The 13,543-nt window shown below is 37.8% G+C and overlaps 1 protein-coding gene across 1 annotated transcript in view; it reads left to right on the top strand.

The window, feature by feature from the left end:
- Window positions 1-13,543, top strand: part of LOC104538982 (E3 ubiquitin-protein ligase Midline-1) — a gene marked incomplete at its 3' end in the record, with an annotated part of 77,984 nt that overhangs the window by 24,579 nt on the left and 39,862 nt on the right. The gene's annotated exons all lie outside the window — the stretch shown is intronic.

Consider the following 13,543-nt stretch of genomic DNA (forward strand, 5'->3'; position numbering starts at 1 on the left):
AATGTGGACCTCACACACTAGTATATTCATATATGATGCAAAAATTTACCTGCTATTCGGAAAATAAGACATAGCTGCTTATATGCATAGCTATGTTGAAAATGTCATCTTGGGGTCAAAAGGAAATGTACAAGCTAATGCCTATTTTTTGCTTATCTTGTGAAGTTTCTGGCCATTGTGTTCTGTTAACACAGTTATCTTTCCACCGTCATTCTTACAAAGCTCTACAATATTTTTTTTTTGCTAGAATACATTCAGCCAGCTGTGCTTTTCCTTATACATGTTTCTCTGCCTTTGCTCCCAGACTTTCTTTTGTTCCTTAAACCATGTGGACTTCCTTTCTCAATAGCTGCAACTGCTTCCTTGTCCCCATCTGTCTACTGTTCTCTTTAAAACTTTCCCTCAGAGAATATGCATCTAAGAAATTAATTTTTAAATTTTTGGCACTCTGACCTTTAATGACATTTGTGGGTCTTGACATCTTTCTCTGAGAGTCATATCTCAGCATCCTGTACACTCAGGCAGTGCTTGGATCCAGTATATAACAATATGGTAAGTATTAGAAACTGCAGGGAAAAATTTTACATTGTAGTTTTTGTATTATTTTTTTTTTACTTAGAAACATTTGGAATAGTTCTCTAATCATAATTTATTGGTTTTAAAGCATACTCTGTAATATTTGTGGAAAGTTGATAAATTAGTTTAATTTTGACCAACTATCATTTGTCAGTAATGAATTAGTCATCTGTAGGTTATGGATAATTATAATTATTTAAGATTTATCCTAAATTCTCTAAAATTTAAACAAGGCAGTATTTGAGTAATAGTATCCCTGGAGGGAATGTTTCAGTGCTCAGCTCTGCCTTTAATTACTACAAATTTCTTTTAACTTCACAATTACTCACTAGTGACATTTTATTTACAGATAAATGTCTCATGCACCGAAGAAGGAAAGGGTTTCTAGCAGGCTCAAAATTTAATGTTTTGTCCTTTCCTCTCTGTTGATAATTAGAATGTAAACTGACTCTCTGAATATTGCTATATTTTGTGTGCTTATTTTTTTATAATTTGAAGGATCACATTGGTCTTTGCACGCTGCAGAAGTGGCATGGTTCAGATGGATTCCTAGTCAAGGGTAACTGTCTGCATGATTAAGAAGGAGCTTAAGGGTGAGCACATACTTACACAGCTTGAGGAATTCTAGCTTAAGTCCTCTGAATGATTCCAGGAGTCAAGAAAAAGGTTCCCTTCTCCCTCAGCAGATGTAGAAATGAGACACTATCACTGTAAATTACAAAGTCTACCTACCTACATATGATGGATTAGCTGAATGCTTGGTGTTATTTTTTGGGAGGAATTAGCTAAAGAAGAGCTCTAAAGAGCTGTCTGACAGGTACACAAATATTGCAAACGTGAATGTGAAATTTTGATAACACAACAAATGCACTAAAAATGCAAAGCTGTATTCACCGTAATCCTCAACTATAATCCTTTCTAGGCCATGGACTATGCTTTTACTCATCCTGTTACAACTAGTGACACTGAAGTAGTATATTGCAATATTGCAATATAGTATACCATGTAATTATGTATAGTATATAGTATCATATCTATTTTAGTATACTGCATAATAAGATATAATGGTATCCTGCAGTGTTGCTAGTGATTCATCTAGATTTATTGTAGCACTTTCCAGTGACACTGTAGGTTGATACTACACTTTCTGCTTTGAGAGTGGTGGATGCTCAAGAATTTACCCAATAATTTCTTCTTTGCTTTTACTTCTCCTATGGCCAGAGGTGAGCTCCTTTCCTAGTATGCATAACCAAGGCCCAGTCCAGGCTGGAGACTCTGGGAAGGTGTCAAGTGCCTTTACAAAGTAGGCTGTGTGGGCAGCAGGACTAACAAAGCTACAAGTAGAACTGCCTGTGCCTTGATAACCACTTCAAGTTAGCCCAGTTTCCTCCCATGATCCATGGATTCAGTTTTCCTTCCTTGCAATACTTTCCTGTAAGACTTTCAACAGTCATAAACCTAAAGAAAATAGTGTAGGCTCTAGAATTTCTGAGCAAGATCTATGCTGTAGTGTTGATGAAGGGATGAGAACAGGAATGCGCCTTTCAACAATGGCACTTTCTGAAGTTAATAAAATAACCTTTGAAATTATGTCACTAGCTGCCTAATAACAGCAAGGCAAATAAAACTAGAATGTTTTGTATGACTTATCTGGGTAAAGGAGCTTAAACAGCATCCTTCCTCAGAGAAACAGTGTGGGGTTTTGTATGAGGGAGTCTTTTCTGGAGTTTCAGAACCAGCCTCCGAGTCACATACCACACACTGATTTTGCTATCCAATTCCTTTCTTTAAAATTACATCTGCCATAAATAAAAGATGCCATAGACTCTGTCTGTGTCAATCCATTTCTTTCTCACCAAGGAACTAACCCCACCCTGGAGACCTTGCTGAGAATTCAGGAGCTGTGACGGTATCTCTCTGTAGTGCCATGGTAGGGCACGTAAGGAAACCTGCATTCATAATTCAGTTGAGCACAAGGAAATACACATCCAGTAAAGAATAGGCTATCAGTGGTCATATGAAAGAAATGGCATCAGATAATGGAAGTAAATCAGGGCATTGGGTTTTCTACTTTAAAGCAGAGCAAATCTTTTGGCTACATATGTAAATTTAAAATAGATCTTAGGAGGGAAGTAAGACACATTCATAGCAGAAATTGTCATGCTAGTTCAAAATAAGCAAATAGAACATCATTAAATTACCAGATTAAGTGAGTAAGTAACATTAAGTTGGAGCTGGAGTTGACTGAATGTGTTGCAAATTGAATAATGTTTGACCAAGGAGACATGAACACACACCTCACCTTATGCTTTTCTGAGAACTGGCACCAGTTATACAGTTACTCTATTTGTTTCCTTTCTCTTATATCATTACATGTAGTATCAGATGCTGACTTCACATTTTTCTTTAGTAAATTCCTCTCTTCTTTTAATATCACGTCAGTGAAAAGTGGTGATCTATATAATTATATTTTACAGTGCTTAAGGGGACTTAGTGAGTCAGGATTCCTTTTCAGTGAGTTCACGAGATGCTGGCTGTGGTATGAAGATGGCCTGGCAATTTCTGACCCTTCAGCACCTTGCTCTGCCCACTTTGTCACAGCTCATCACCTCCTCAGGTTTTCTGCTTCAGCTGTCTGTGGAGCTGCGTTGCAAAGCAGATCTCTTATACTGGTTTAATGTATATTCCCATTCCTTCCTCCTTTCTTTCAGAGGTTTATTTTTAGCTGGCTTACAGTGCAGCCACACAGAGGGAGGCTAGTAAGGATGGGGCAGTGGAGAGGTCAGGCCTGTACTTTTTAAACTGGCCTTGTCATCACAGCCAGTAAGTGACAACATCAAGCTGAAGACTACAGGACTGTTATGTTCTGTGTTCTTGTAATACTGGTATCTAACCAGTCCCCACCAGTTGACTGGTGCACACTGAGAATTAACTTGTATGGCCTGCCAGAACCTTTGTTGTGGCTGCTGCCACCCCACAAATACCACCAAGTGGCAATGTCAGGGAGAGTAGCTGTGGAAGGCCTCTGGGTACTGCCTCGTTAAGCAGAGTCAGGCCGGTATTACTTTTTTTCTTTTATAGATGAAGGAACAGAAATACTCAGTGATGTGACATGGCAAAGGTCAGAGAATAAACATCCCTCCTGGGAATAAAAGTCAAGACAAAACGTATGTAAAAAATTTGCTCTGTAGATTTTTTCCTACTACCTTGTGTTCAAAATAATGTGGCTCTCATAATGATATTTCTTTTTCTTTGCCAGATGTTACCTGTCAGAAATGCTTTTTCCTTAAGACAAGTAAGCAAGTTACATAGTAAACCTGTTACTTCTAAAAGCATGCTTAGTGTGCACTAAAGCTATATGCCATTTCCAGAATCTCTTAAGGAAATGGTAAATCTTGTTTTGCTTAAGTATTTTTTTCATGAGGGAATTGGGATTTGCTGGGATATCTCTGGGTGGGTTACGTCAGACATAGGAATTTTATTCTCAAACGATGTTTTTCTTCCAGTGACTTATTACTGCAACAAATAGCAATATCTAGCAGTGTAAAGGAAATGACTAGCACTGAATAAGTACTGGGGAAAACATTTCAGCTTTGGCATATGACAAGTGTTGGATGAATACTAAAATATCTCTAAGCCATCTAGCAGAGTCAGACTGTGGCTTTCCTAAGTGTTCTTAACTTTTATTTGGATGTAAGGAATACAGAGAGTTTTGATTACCACAGAATTAGTACCTAGCAATGTTTTTTTCAGTTGTGTAATAATTTCTCCAGATTTGGCCTCAGTGCAAGATATCAGGAGACAGGCTTTGGATACAGAAGCTTAGATGACTGAAGAGAGTTTTTACCTGGTATCTTTAAAAGTTCTAGATAAGCCTTGCATTTGTGAGTCTAAGTAAGTCCCTTTGAACTTAATAAGTGTTAGACATTAACAACTTTTTTTTTCAGAACTGTATTCTAGATGCCTACTTCTATATGCAGTTATGAATATCCCACAAAGAATGTATTTGCAGGTGCAGCCAACATACCTCTGGAAAACATAAGTTGACACATTGAGCCTGCTGGAACACTAGCTGCTTCTTTACCTGATTGTAATCCAAACCAGGGCCTTGGAACTGAACATACAGATAGATGGAAAATCAGTGCAGTTTGGTGCTGTACGCACTGAAGGTCTCACCTGTGGTATAGATGGGTTGGGACAGCTGGGCTGTAATGGTACCATTGACTGGGTTGTATCTGGTGATAAGGATGGAACTGAAACTCAGAGAACCTCACACATTCATAAATAACATTTTAGCATGCTTTTGAAGCACTTTGATAGGCTAGACTTTTACTTCTTTTTCAGCATGAAACAGTGTTGTGAAGTGACTGGCACAAGTTTTAAATGCTGGTGGTTGTAGAACCACACAACATACAGGGATACGAGGGCAGGATGACTCAGTCCGGGCAGTGCAGGCAGTAGAGACACAATCTAGGGACAAGTCCCTGCAATGTAGCATATGGCTTGGAGGCATGGCAGAGCAAGGTCTCTCCTACTCTGACCCCGGGTGCCAGAGGGAGCTGCTCCCAAAAGACAGCTACAGCCTAGCCAACCTTAAACTTATTTGATGTGTATCCACTGAGTAGCATGCTAGAAAATACCCCTTGCAGTTTTCTGATCTGTTTTCCCATTCTTATGACAAAGTTATGCCACTTTGCTAAATCCTACACTTCAGATTTGTCATTGTATTTGTACTTGACTGTCCTATATTAGCCTGAAAACACAATGCTCTTCATGTTTTTAATGTAAGCTTTTAAATTACTCATATAGAACTTTAGGCTTGTGTGTCAAATTAAGTTGCACAGCCTCAAAAATATATCTGTGGAAGATTTGTCATGACAAATATAATAAGGCACCTTATCTGTTTTTCAAAGGAAATATCAGCAGCACAGTTAGCTGGGACACATTCTCAGCTGACATAAATAACTTTGTCAGAGTAACAATTTACATCAACCAAGGATGTGCTCCTCAAAAGCAGATGCTTAAAATTCTAGACACTTTCCAAAGCAACAAATTGCTGTAAAACAAAACTGTCACACATTTTGTGAGAAAACACAAAAATTGTGAAATAATTGTAATATGAGAAATGAAACCACTTTAGTTTCTTCTTTGACTGGCAATGTCAAAAAAGAAAAAAAAAAACAACTCCACAAACACCACAGAGTCTTCTGTTTGGAGAACTTATTAATCAGAACACTAAACACTCAAACTAACTAAAGCTGATGACAAGTTGCATTGTATTATACATCATAAATAGTAGCAGGTAGAAGGAAATAATATGATCCTTTAACAACCTGCTAACTTGCAGAGAGTAAAGAGCTGATCCTTACACTGAAATATCCTTAAAAAAAAGGAAACCAAACAATCATATTAACATTGCAGTCTTTCAATTATTAAAAGCTGGATTAGGAGAACAAATGCTTTATTTCAATTTCGTTTTCAAAGAAAGATGGGGTGTAATCCTACCTAACTAAAATCAGTGGCAAAATTCATAGAAACAGAAATCATTGATTGGTAATAAGAGTCTTTGACATTTCCCTTTTTCAATATCTACAAAAAAGAAGTGTTTCCATAGACAACCATTGGACTGTTTATGTTTTTTAGTTCTCACTTTTTGCATAGAAGCAGAATTCCCAAGGTTGCAAAAAAGAATAGTGAGAAACAATTGAAAACAGTATATTGCTTCTATTGGTTTCATTTATGTGATTCTGTTGTAACACATGATTGCATTTCTGCTGGCAGATGGAAACATTTTACTAAATGGCAAAGTATAGCTGATATCATAGGGATCACTTGAGAATTATAAGAATGCTATCTGGAGCTGATGTTTATCTCTTGTCTATACAAGCCCACATAAAGGCTTGCAGAAGTATTCACCTGGAGCCCTCTCCCTCTGAGGGAGACTAATTTCTAATTCCTACCTTCTTTCCATAGATTCAGTCTTCCCCTTTCCTGACACGCAATCTCAGTCTCCTTGCCTGCTCAGATCCTTTTCTAGTTGTATAGACTCAGCATTCATGCCCCAAGATTACCGTTTCCCAGGCTCTACATCTGTATTTATTCTGAACCTTTTCCTTTGGTTCCCAGACTGCTTCGACCTCCATGGATGCTCATCTATCTTCGGTAAGCACCCCCTCCCACACACCATTGTTCTTCTCAAGGCTCTGCCCTCCCTGGTCTCTTGCCCCAGTGGCTCTGCCCTGCAAGGCTTTATTTTCCCAGTCCCAGCCATTTTCCCACCACAGTAATTCCCATATGCAGATTCTCATCTAATTCATGCAGGCCTACCCCTGGTCCTTCTGCTCTGCTTATTCCTTCCCTCACCTTATCTTTCAACCATCTCTTCTCCTTTTTCACTCCTGGGGTTATAATTTCCAGTACCCTGATATTTTACCCTCTCCCTCCAGGCTCTTTTAGCTGGCTCTACTTCCAGAGGGGCTTCCAGCTCACTGGACTCCCAGTCTCACCATCCTTGTCCCAACTCACTCTTTGCTTGCTCTGCTTTTCCAGCTGTCCGTCTCCATTTCTTCCCAGCACCTCCTTCCAACCTAGCCTCACCAGGAACAATGTTTATCGATCGTTAGTCTTCCAGATTCCACGTCTCTGTTGAACTCCCTTCTCTGTTTTTAACCAAGCTTCATTTCAATGTTTAGTTGAACTTCTATGCATTAACTAGTGGTTCCTCATGGGAGGGGAACCGAGGATAGAGGAGAGACAAACTCTCTGCTTTTAGATCTGGAATATGACCCTGCCTTGGGTCATCAGGAGGGAGAAGTCATTACAAGGTTATTGTAATTTGGTTTTAGTAGCCCTGAGCTGTACCGTGATGGTATACATACTGGCTGGTCGGCTGGAAGTCTGGAGTTCAGCTAGCGTTGACAATCTTCAGAGCTGATAGTTGCAAAACTGTGATGTACAGTTTTTTCAGATCTTGCCTGAACTTGGAAGGACTGGCAGCGAAAGACAAAAAGACATATACCTGGCACAGAAACCTCTCCTGTCAGGTTTAAGTCCAGCTTTCAAAGCACTGAAGCAGCAGAGCAAGACTTTTTAACATTGATGGCAGCATATCTTCCCTAGCCTGCTTTGTGAAATTAGCTGGTGGTCTTATCTGCCATTTTCATAAAAATAAAAATTAAATAAAATCAGGCCAAGGAAATACTGTAGCTGGAAAATTTATTCTGGAATAGCTAAAGTTTGACATTGCTGTATGTGAAATGATGATCTAATAATGGGAAATGTCAAATGTGCATAGTCATAGGTAAAACTACAATCCCTGCTGATATGAGTAACAGTTTTAAAAAGTCTGAAATATCTTCTAAGTAGTTGAGGATAAATTATGAACTGAGCTACATCTCTGGAAATCATCTCATTCTTACATTCAACTAATGGCTGAATTTAGCCCAGTGTGTATAGAAAAACTTCTACTTTATAAATCTTGCTGCAGGCAGACATCATAAATTCTCTACTGTCTAAGGCCAGGCATGACCACAGTAATTGCAGAATCTGACATCATGTGCAATAGAGACTGCAACATTTTGCATACTAATTCTTTTATTTCACTTAAAACTCACAGTTGATCAAGAAGATAGCCATTAGTGTATCTAAATCCAGCTACCAATATACATGTATTGGAGGGTTACTGTTTCCTGGGTTGTGTTCAAGAGAAGAGGTTGAGCCTAATGGCTGTAACGACATGACTGTATCTTAATGGGAACACACCACTAGCAAAGCATTCCAATTAACAAGGGATGTACTGAGCTGAAATAAATGGTTTTAAGTGATGATCAGCCTGGTGTGAAATTATAAACTCTATTGTTAGTATCAAAATGACTAATTACAGCTCTGATGCAGAATAGCACTCAAATTTTTAAATCTGTGGGACTAACTGAAAATGCTTTCCGCCTTTTGCAAGACCTCCAGGGAAAAATTAAGAACATGCAATTTTTAGCTTGCATTTTTATTTAATTGGTGCATTGTTTCAGTACAAAGTATTGTAGAGCATTTATTTCCTCTTTCTTCAGTCTTTTTTTAAAATTGAATTTCCACAGGATGTCCTAATTAGGAGACCTAAACTGTATACTCTCAAAAGAATTAAGGATTTCACTTCAGCTAAGTGGCATTTTTGACTGTGGAAAAAAGCACAATTCAATGGGACAGAGAAAAACAGGGCAGCCAGGCTCTTCAGGGAAAACTGAGAAATAGGCACAAGTTTGATATAAGGATTTGTAATTCATTTAGGTGGTGCTCTTTTCTTTATACTTTTCTAACATTATATAGTACTAAATTATCTTAACTTAATTTGTACTTCACAAAGCAAGCCACACACATTTTAAGGTTTTTTTTACCTTTTGCCTTACGGCTTTCATCTCGAGCAAGTGAATGTTAAAAGCAGCTAAAAGCAGGCTTGAATCTGTCCTCTCCATTGATGGGCTTTAAAACTAAAGCTCTTTGAAACTTTCATGCCCATCAGTGCAGCCCAAGAGCACTAAACCACAATGGTGTGGTGCCTCATGCTGACAGACAAAGTCTTGAAAAAAGGGTGACGATTTTCCCTCCCTTGCTTAGAGTGCCCAACCAATGCTGAACAGAGGAAAATAAATCATATTTTTCTTTTTAGTAGAGCATACGAAATAGTAAAGGCTGAGGATTCCTTCGAGTTCCTGTTCTACTTATCTCTCACAATTGTCCTGAAAACTGAAAACATCCTTTAGAAAATTACAGTCTCTTCCTTTGTGACAGATTCCAGGTGAAGTAGAAAAAGTGTGATATTTCTGTAATTGTACACAACCTAGAAAGTATATTATTCACTGGAGCTTGATATCCTGCAGAAGATAAGAAGACAAAGAATAGATTAAATGAAGTTAATAGAACAAGCTATGTAACCATGTTATTCACTCATGGTTTACAATGTACTTTAAACAGTGTAATCCAATGTAAAAAAAATGTTGGCACCTATGTACTATAAAGATGGGCATATTAGGCATGTCTGAGTAAGCTCTCAAGCTTATCAAAATCCTAAAAGCTACTTTTCCTGAAATCTCTCTCCTTGAATATTTAGAATAAAATCTTAAATTCATTATATTTATTAGTTCTTTGTACTTTTATAAGAAGGACATTAGCTTACTTTGTATTTGGATATTATTGATCTCATATCTCTGGTGAAAGATAAAATAATGTATAAGAAAGCTTCTAAATAAACATACTTAATGAAGTTCTTTAGACAAAAATTCTTTAACGCTCAACTATCTTAAAAGATCTTCAGATTTTCACAATTTTAGTAAAATTTACGAAGATAAGCATCTTAATTATGGAATTGCAGAATAATTTTGTTTGGAAGATACCTCTGGAGGTTATCTAATCCAGCTTCCTGCACAATGGTTTCTTAGGGACTAACTGGTTTGAATATTTTCAAGGATAGAACCCCACAGCCTCTTTGGGCAATGTCTTCCAGCATTTGTCCACCTTCACGGTGACAACAGTCACATGGTCAGCTTGTTGTTCACCAGGATCTGTGGGGTCTTTTCTGCAATTGTCAGGGTGAACAGCTGTTTTACCAAGTACAGTGTTTTCTTAAAGAAAATCACCAAGTTGTGCTATGAGATCCATTGCCTTTATGGTGAGTTCCTTTTCTTTCATTCACATTTGATTTTAGTGCTAGTTGTTTGACACTGAGTCTCAAAAGTATTTTTGATGTACAGATTTCATTTGTACCCAAGACATTTCTGAAGGTGCCTGTAGAGAACTCTGCAAAATTAAACAAACCAGACTTCTGTTTGCTTTAAAAAGCACCCAGCAGCTAATGCCAAACACTGGAGACGACTGCAGCACATGCTGAGTAGAGGGAATGTACAGCCTTAAAGATCTGGACAAACCTATCAGGAACTACTGAAGTCTCCTTTTTTTCAGACATGCAGTTTCAAAACAACATTCAGCACCAAGACAATATTTTTTTCATAAATGTTTCTGAGGTGCTGTTTTTAGAAGTCTCATTTGGGAATGTTTATCCAGTAAGATTTCAATTCACTCACATGTCAATGGACTGTGACCAGGGCAATGTACCTCTGTTATGTCAAACCTAGGCATCTTTGAGTCATTACTTTGTTGTCATCATGTGTATGTTGTTTGAGCAATAGTTTGCTATCAAATATACAGATACTACTCTGACAACAAAGTAATAATTAATTAATATCTTGAGCACTCAGATTAGTCATCTGTACAAGCATGTGTTACCAGCACATGGTATCTGTGATGGGAGGGACCTTTTTCTTAACTTCACTGGCTTCTGATGGATCTCATTCAAAGCCCACTGACTCAGTAGAAAAACTAGTGTAGTCTTTACTGGTTTTTGATTAAAGGCATTTGATCTTAGGAAAGTAGAATAATCTGTAAAATAAGGATCATAATGTTTCCCTCTTGTAAAAGTAATTGAAATTCATAGAGGGAAAGTACAAAGTGTGCACTATTACTGCTTTATCTCTATTAAGAAAACTGGTTTTATCAATTTTTATTTAATTACATAAATGAGTAATTCAAGGCATTTAAGGCCTCATGTATTTGGTGTTTCATTTGTTTCTTTCAGCTGCAACAAGGTGGTTACTATGGAAACAAAGACATTGCAAGTTTGAGTTTCTGATAGCTTTGGAGACAAATACACAATTATGAAAACAAAAAACCCTGAGATATTCAACTATAAAGTAGAATAAGATCCTTATTAATTAACTGGGTAAAATCTAGTTTTATACTGTAAGTGTGTGGAATAAGAGCCAGTCCAGCAGAAACAAGTGAAAATAAATGAAAGTTAATGGAGCCGTCATTTCAGTATTCAATAATATTATCTAGAATATGCAATTTCCTAGATGTAATTCTCATATCCTACATGAACAGTTACAATGAAGTGAAAGGCTTACCGATGCCTATGTGTTTTTCCTGTCACATTGTAACTGCAAAATGTATACACTTCTAGAAACAGCAAAGCAATTGGTAAAATAGAGCTGCTCTCTACATCAGTTACGTGGGCAATATATGCCATAGTCCTTCTGGCACCCCCTCAGCTATTTGCACAATTATTTTCTCGGCCATCTCACAGTCTTGCATGTTTATACATGGGGCAAACAGGCTTGCGTGCAGAAAGTCCCTCAGTCTGGGAGAGCCTGACGACCTCAGGGTTGACCAGTGTTGCCAGGCTTTGCTTTTCAGACTCCTGGAGATATGGGGAAAAGTTGACTAGAGCAGTAGGAGTTAGAGAGCTGTCAGTTCTCCTCTCCCATACATAGCTCATTTTTGACTGTTAGCGGCACTGTAGTGTTCTAAGTCAGGAAAGAGTTGCATAATTGTAATGAGCTCAAACTGGGCAAATCAGCTCAAAATACAGGCATAGAGCCTAGTGAGCTAGAATAAGTCAAAGCTAACCCATAAGTTGACTTCACTATAGTATTTGCTAAAACACACCCATATGCATGTGCATACCTGCCAATGGAAACACACATAGGGCCACACTTAAAAGAATGATGCAATTATAGATACAGCTCTTTAATTAATAAATGTACTAAACACCTCATCAGTCACGGAACACCCCAATTTGGAAAGGTCATTGAAAGATGGCCTGTTCCAATCTTTCATGGGAAAGGAAGCCTAGATGAGGTTATCTAGACTATACGAAATCCTCCCTGAGCCTTCTCTTCCCCACGGAGAAGAGATCTAACTCCTTCAGTCAAACCTAACTCTTTCAGTCAAGAAAAAGAATAAAGGAAATTAAAGGTGTTTAATCATGGGGTGTTTTAAATACTGTTAACAGTACAAAATCAGGCTCAGCCCTCAATCAGTGTTGTGTGACCTCAAAATGCTATAGTTAAACGTGCAGAGAAATACCCGAGGAGACTGTGTGTTCTCCCTCTACATCTTTGCCACATTGCATAACCTATTTTTTCTACATTATAGAACGTCTGTGAGTACCTACGTAAATGCACACTTGTTGGTGTATGTTTTGTACAGCTAAAGAGAAGGTGTTTCTCACAAAGTCGGTAGGCCTGACTCAGAAACAGCGGATGTAGAAAGTAATGTACTGCGTGAATTAAGTTCACATCTTTTCTCTGAAGAAAACTTTGTGTGAGATCAAAATCAAAATTAGTTAATTAAAGACTCCAAATAAGCACTTCCATGGGCTTTACAGTTTTTATATCTTCCCAAAGTGCCGTGAAAATCATATACTTAAATAATCGGCATTGACTCATGTTTTCAGTGGAAAAAGTTTACCAGCCTTGATAGTAGGGAGAACTTCAAAGGCTGTGATGAATCAAATGAATAATTTGTCCTGAGGAAGTCTGTATAAATTGGTTGTGTTATCTAAATGTGTCAAATGAGATGTTAAGATCTCCCTCTCTCTTTCTCAAGGAATAATTGGATTTGCACATTTTCTAAATTGCTAGTCTTTTCCTCAAAATGTAGGCACATATATTTTTTTGTTGCCTGAATATCTGTCATGATAAATGGTTATAGAAAAGTGGCCAAAGCTGTACAGGAGGGTTCAGGCAGGGTGATTCTACATTTTCCTACTGTTAGCCCACCTGATGTAAAGATGATCAGCAGGCCATGGTAGACTGGCTCAGTTCTTCATCCCTAATTTAGATATGCTGAGCTGGATAAGATGAAAGGGTCTAAGATTCTTTGTAAATCATTTAAAGGTAAGTTAGAAGGCTTCATTACTCACACCAGTTCCTCTAGAGGACCATCATTTCTGCATTTGGAATTCTGGAGGAAGAAGAGGTAACAGGAAAAAGGCACTTTAAAATGATCTTGATTTTTCTCAAGTTTCTAAGGTTTCAAGAAGAGCTGGATTATACCTGTCACTGCTGTTCTTATAGAAAAGCGACTTTTCAGGTGTTTTATTCTTTCTTAGTTGTAAGTATTTTGTTCTTAACTGGGAATT

This window comes from Mesitornis unicolor, unplaced genomic scaffold (genome assembly GCF_000695765.1).
Source record: "Mesitornis unicolor isolate BGI_N332 unplaced genomic scaffold, ASM69576v1 scaffold16914, whole genome shotgun sequence".
In the NCBI taxonomy this organism is placed as follows: domain Eukaryota; kingdom Metazoa; phylum Chordata; class Aves; order Mesitornithiformes; family Mesitornithidae; genus Mesitornis; species Mesitornis unicolor.